This window comes from Trachypithecus francoisi, unplaced genomic scaffold (genome assembly GCF_009764315.1).
Source record: "Trachypithecus francoisi isolate TF-2019V2 unplaced genomic scaffold, Tfra_2.0 Lachesis_group5, whole genome shotgun sequence".
In the NCBI taxonomy this organism is placed as follows: domain Eukaryota; kingdom Metazoa; phylum Chordata; class Mammalia; order Primates; family Cercopithecidae; genus Trachypithecus; species Trachypithecus francoisi.
In genome coordinates this window covers 113,501,513-113,508,078 of record NW_022681470.1, presented here as the reverse complement: position 1 = coordinate 113,508,078, position 6,566 = coordinate 113,501,513, and the positions used below count along the sequence as shown (strand labels likewise).

Genomic DNA, 6,566 nt, shown 5'->3' with positions numbered 1-6,566 from the left:
GCCCAGGCTAGTCTTGAACTTCCAAGTTCAAGCTATGCTTCCGCCTCAACCTTCTGAGTAGCTGGATCCACAGGCAAGTGCCACTGTCCCTGGCTCAAGTCAATTTTAAAAATTTTAGGAATTCTCTGCTACGCAGCCATAAAAAAGGAATGAGTTCATGTCCTTTGCAGGGACATGGAGGAAGCTAGAAACCATCATTCTCAGCAAACTAACATAGGAAGAGAAAACCAAAGGCCGCATGTTCTCACTCATAAGTGGGAATTGAACAATGAGAACACATGGACACAAGGAGGGGAACATCACACACTGGGGCCTGTCAGGGGGTGCGGGAGAAGGGGAGGGAGAACATTAGAACAAATACCTAATGCATGCAGGGCTTAAAATCTAGATGCCAGGTTGATAGGTGCAGCAAACCACCATGGCACATGTATACCTGTGTAACAAACCTGCACCTTCTGCACCTGTATCCCAGAACTTAAAGTAAAATAAAAATTTTTTTAAAGGCAAAAAAAATAATGTTAGGAATTTTCATTGAAGAATTTCTCAAATCCCTGAATGCAGTTAAGAATTTGAAGAAAGCCCTTCTGCATGGTCATGCTGAGCCAGCTCCTGTGCCTGGAATTGGGCCACAGTCCCCAAGCTTCGCCCTCCACCTCTTGACCACAGACCCCCACCAAGTGAGCAAGCCTGGGGCCTTCATGAAAATGTGTAAGCAGGATCCGGGTGTTCTGCACACCAAGGAAATGCACTTCCTGAGGGAATGGGTGAAGAGCATGGCGGGTAAAGTACCACCTGATATTCAGAAAGCTAAATCAGAAGAAAATATCAAGGAAGGAAAAACAGATAGCAACAAGGCAGAAAGAAAACATGAAGACAGATGAACCATCAAGTGAGAAAACTGATCTAGAAATTGATAATGAAATCTAGAAATTGGCTGAACAAGATACTGATGCTCCTCAAGAAATGGGAGATGAAAATGCAGAGAAAACAGAGGAGATGATGGATCAGCAAATAGTAAGAAAGTGGTTGCCACTGAAACCATATGATGGTGACCTGCAAAAAGCCATTGGCTCATTCACAGATGCCATTAAGCTGAATCCTCACTTGGCCCTTCTGTGTGCCAAGAGAGCCAGTGTCTTCATCAAATTACGGAAGCCCAATGCTGCCATTCAAGACCGTGACAGAGCCATTGAGATAAATCCTGATTCATTTCAGCCTTACAAGTGGTGAGAAAACACACATAGACTTCTGGATCTTTGGGAAGAAGCAGCCCGTGCTCTTGCCCTTGCCTGGAAATTGGATTATGATGAAGATGCTAGTAAAATGCTGAAAGAATTTCAAACCTAGGGCCTAGAAAATTATAGAACATTGGAGAAAGTATGAGTGAAAACGTGAAGAGCAAGAGATCAGAGAAAGAATAGAAAGGGTTAAGAAGGCTCTCGAGAAAAGCATGAGAGAGCCCAGAGGGTGGAAGAAGCCAGAAAATGATCTGGAGCTCAGTATGGCTCTTTTCCAAGTGGCTTTCTGGGAGAATGCCTGGTAATTTTCCCAGAGAAATGCTTGGAATGGGTGGGGACATATCTGGAATGGCAGGAATGCCTGGACTCAAAATTCTTAGTGACCAAAGGTTCTCACAGCCATGCAGTGTTCAGAAATTATGGTGGCCTTCCAGGATGTGGCCCAGAACCCAGAAAATATATCAAAATGCCAGAGCAACCCAAAGGTTATGAATCTCATCTGTAAATTGTCAACCAAATTTGGAGGTCAAGAGTAATGCCCTTCTGATAAATAAAGCCCTTGCTAAAGGAAAAGCAATCTAGATCACCTCATGGATGCTGCAATAATGCAAATCAGTGTACCTCTGACCTTATCAAGACAGCTGGGGTGCTTTGAAGATAATCCCTACCCATCTACCCCAAATGCAACTAAAGCATTTTACAGTGGTTTGCCATTAGGGTATTCATGGAGATAATGTTTTCCTACTAGGAATTACAAACTTTAAACACTTTTTAAAACTTAAAAATATTTAAAACAAATTAAAAGGGTTTGTTAATTCTTTTTTTTTTTTTTTTTTTTTCTGAGATGGAGTCTCGCTCTGTTTCCCAGGCTGGAGTGCAGTGGTGTGATCTCGGCTCACTGCAACTTCTGCCTCCCAGGTTCATGCCATTCTCCTGCCTCAGCCTCCCGAGTAGCTGGGACTACAGGCACCCACCACCACACCTGGCTAAGTTTTTTATTTTTAGTAGAGACGGGGTTTCACCATGTTAGCCAGGATGGTCTCTGTCTCCTGACCTCATGATCTGCCTGCCTCAACCTCCCAAAGTGCTGAGATTACAGGTGTGAGCCATCGTGCCTGGCCTAATTCTTACTTTTTTTTAACTAATCATTTTGGATTTTTCCCTTTCAGTTATTGGGCAGGAAAGATAAATATGGAAGACTGCTCTAATTTGAGTGAAATGAAAGTTTATCAGTGCAAAGCAAACAGAAGAAAAGAATGTGAAGATAGTGAAATACATTACTTTGCTAATTTTGCTTCCAAAATTTCAAGTTCTTGTCTCAGTCAACTCCCTTTCTCACTTTCATCAGCAACTATTGCTAAACTTCATGCATCTCCTCAAGCCATCCGGTGAATTCCTGATACTCACTTTCAGGCCATGTCATTCCCTATTTCTCCCTGAAATATGAGTGTGCAAGCAATCTCATCTTTAAAGAAACAAAAACAACCTCTTGACCCCACTTTCCCTACTATCACCTTTATCTCTCTTTGCCTTTGCAACAACACCCCTTAAAGACTTGTTTCTCTTGCATGTCCACCTTCTTCTTGTAATCCTCTCTTGAGCCCACTCTCAGGCTCTCACCACCATTACTCCACCAGTGGCCTCCATGGCGCTAAATCCAGTGGTCCATTCTGTGTCCTCAACTTAGTCTATCAGCATTTGACAGACAGAACTGTCTCCTCTCTCAAATGTGTTCTGTATTTGGCTTCCAGAACAAAGTATTCTCCTGGTTTTCTTCCTTTCTCTCTGGTTCTTTCCTCTTATTCTCCTTTCCTGGTTTCTCCTCATTTCCCCTGCCACATAACATTAGAGCATACCAGGATCCAGCTTACTGTACTCCCTCCCTGGTCATCTCAGCCATTCTCATGGCTTCAAACATCATCTACAAGGCCGTAACTCCCAAATCTGAACTCCAGATTCATTTCAAGATACCTACTTGATATCTCTACTTGGAGGTCTGATTAGCATCTGAAACTTGAGAACAAAATAGGATTCTGATATCTACTCCATCTTAAATCTGCTCCTCTTACAGTCTTACTCATTTCAACACATAAGGCAGCTACAGCCTCCTAGATACTCAGATCAAAAACTTTGGCAGTATCCTTAACTATTCACTTTCTTTTATGTCCCACACATAATCCAGAAGTAAATCTTGTCAGTATTTCAAACTGTATCCAGCATCCACTCACTTCTCACCCTCCTCCATCCTGGTGCAAGCCGTCCTAAAATCTTGTCTGTTATTATTGCAGCACTGCCTTAATTGGTCTCTCTGTTTTCACCCTTGCCCCAACAAACTATTCTCAGTATACCAGCCAGAATGACATGGTTAAAACTTAAGTTAGATCATGTCACAGCTCTGTTTAAAACCACCCAGCGACTTAACCGAGTAAAAACCAAAGTTCTTACAATTTCCTGCAAGCCTTATGTGATCTGGCCTCCTATTACCTCTAGATTTCATCTTCTACCATGTTCTCCTTAATTCACTCTATTCTGCACACACTGGCCTCCTCTCAATGCCCTAACCCCGTCAGAGACACTGCTTACTTCACCCTTTGCTGTTGCCATCTCCTTTGCCTGGAAAGCTCTTCCCCCAAAGATCATCAGAGCTCCCTCTCTTACTTCCTTCATATCTCTACTCAAATGTCACTTTCAAGACTTCCCTACTCATCACAGTTAAATTGCATTTCCCCAACACACACACACACACACCTACACACACATGAGTCTTCCTCTTCTGCTATTTCCCCTTAGCACTTTTCATCATCTAACATAGCTTAATTATTTATTTAGTTTATTGTTTTTCTCCTCTTGTTTATGGTGAGCTCTATGAGAGTGAAGATTTTGGCCTATTTCCTTCACTACTGCATCCTTAGCACCTAGATAAATGACAGGCTTATCACAGACACTCAATAAATATTTGTTAGTCAATAAATAAATCCATTTTTCATCGCCACCTCTTGTGCTCTACACTCAGAGGTTGAAATACTGAGTCTTATTCAAGGACTCTCTGTCTTGAGTTGTTGGAACCCTTTTCTCCCAATCAGTCATCTCCTGTCTCTATAACAGATCCAACATGTCCTTCTCTGATGGCTACTTCTCAGATCTCTCCTATCCTCCAAATGATAATAAAAATAAAATTTAAAAAGACTTGTCTTTCCATCTCATTTAAATTTCTCTTAAACCACATCCCCACATTAACCATTTCTCTTAAACCACAGTCCTCACATCCTCACCCTCACTCACTCAACAGCCCTATGCAACCTGACTTAACCCTTTACCACCCTACTCAAACTCCTTTCACTGAGATCCCCAGAAATCTCCCAAATGCCAGATCCAATGGATATTTTCCAATAATGTTATTTCTGCTCTTTTCTGTTGAAAAAAGAAAAGATCTAAAAAATGAAGACACATAAAATGTTCAAGAAATAGAGGATGAAACATCATAAATACGTCAGTTCTCCCCAATATTAAGCTATAAATTCAACAAAATTGCAATCAAAATTCCAAAAGTGATATATATATATATGTGTGCATGTGTATGCACATGTATATACCTAAACAATCTGATTCTAAAATTCATAGAGAAGAGGAAAGGGTCAAAAATAGCATTGACACTACTGGAGATGAATTTAAGTCCAGATATCAAGAGGTATTATACAGCAATAGTGATTAAGACATGTGGTATTGATACACAGTAGACAACAACTAATATAACACGAAAAGGAAACCAGAAATACATCCATACACACAGAAAATTTAATATATGACTAGAGGTAAGCATTTCAAATATGTAGGAAAAGGATGGGACTAACCAATACATGGTGATAGGACAACTGACTACAGAGGAGAAAAATGAAATTGAATCCTTATTTCACACCATACACAAACATCAATTACAGGTGAATTAAATAACTAAATATGAAATATCAAAATATTTAAATAAGATATTGATGAATATCTTCATGCCCCAGGATAAGGAAGAATTTCTCAATATGTCAAAAGCACAATCATAAAAGAAAAAGAGACAAATATAACTACATTAAAATTTAAAATGTCTGCACAACAAAAAAAACACTGAAAACATTTTTTAAATAAGCAACAAACTGGGAAAAGATATTCATATTGCATAATATTAACATAGGATTAATATCCAGAATTTAGAAAGAACACCTACAAGCCATTAAGAAAAAGACAACCAATCCCACTGAAAACTTGACAAAAGGAATGAACAAGTAATTCACAGAAAAGGAATATCCAAATGGCCAGCAAATATATGAAGAGATAATTAGTTTTACTAGTAATAAGGAATATAATTAATTACATTTAGTTACATTAAACATAAGGAGATAATATTTCTGACCCATAGGTTTGGGAAATATTAAAATATTAGAATACTACAGTACCAAGTGTTGGAATGGAAATACACTTCTGGTAGGAATATAAGGTGGTACAACTACTTTGGAGAGCAATTTGGGATATTTAGTTAAAGTTAAATATCTGTACATTTATGCACCCAACAGACACATGAAAAAATGCTCATCATGACTGACCATCAGAGAAATGCAAATCAAAACCACAATGAGATACCAACTCACACCAGTTAGAATGGCGATCATTAAAAAGACAGGAAACAGGAGAGGATGTGGAGAAATAGGAATGCTTTTACACTGTCAGTGGGAATGTAAACTAGTTCAACCATTGTGGAAGACAGTGTGGCAATTTCTCAAGGATCTAGAACTAGAAATACCATTCGACCCAGCCATCCCATTACTGGGCATATGCCCAAAGGATTATAAATCATGCTGCCATAAAGACATATGCACAAGTATGTTTATTGCGGCACCATTCACAATAGCAAAGACTTGGAAGCAACTCAAATGTCCATCAATGACAGAGTGGATTAAGAAAATGTGGCACATATACACCATGGAATACTATGCAGTCATAAAAAGGATGAGTTCATGTCTTTTGTAGGGACATGGATGAAGCTGGAAACCATCATTCTGAGCAAACTATTGCAAGGACAGAAAACCAAACACCGCATGTTCTCACTCATAGGTGGGAACTGAACAATGAGAACACTTGGACAGGGTGGGGAACATCACACACTGGGGCCTGTCGTGGGGTGGGGGAGGGGGGAGGGATCGCATTAGGGGATATACCTAACGTAAATGATGAGTTAATGGGTGCAGCACACCAACATGGCACATGTATACATACGTAACAAACCTGCACGCTGTGCACATGTACCCTAGAACTTAAAGTATAATAATAAAAAAAAAAGGTAAA

At 39.8% G+C, this 6,566-nt stretch overlaps 1 pseudogene; it reads left to right on the top strand.

The window, feature by feature from the left end:
• The first annotated feature begins 515 nt into the window (after positions 1 to 515).
• LOC117074159 lies at positions 516 to 1,774 on the top strand (annotated as a pseudogene).
• The last annotated feature ends 4,792 nt before the right edge of the window (positions 1,775 to 6,566 follow it).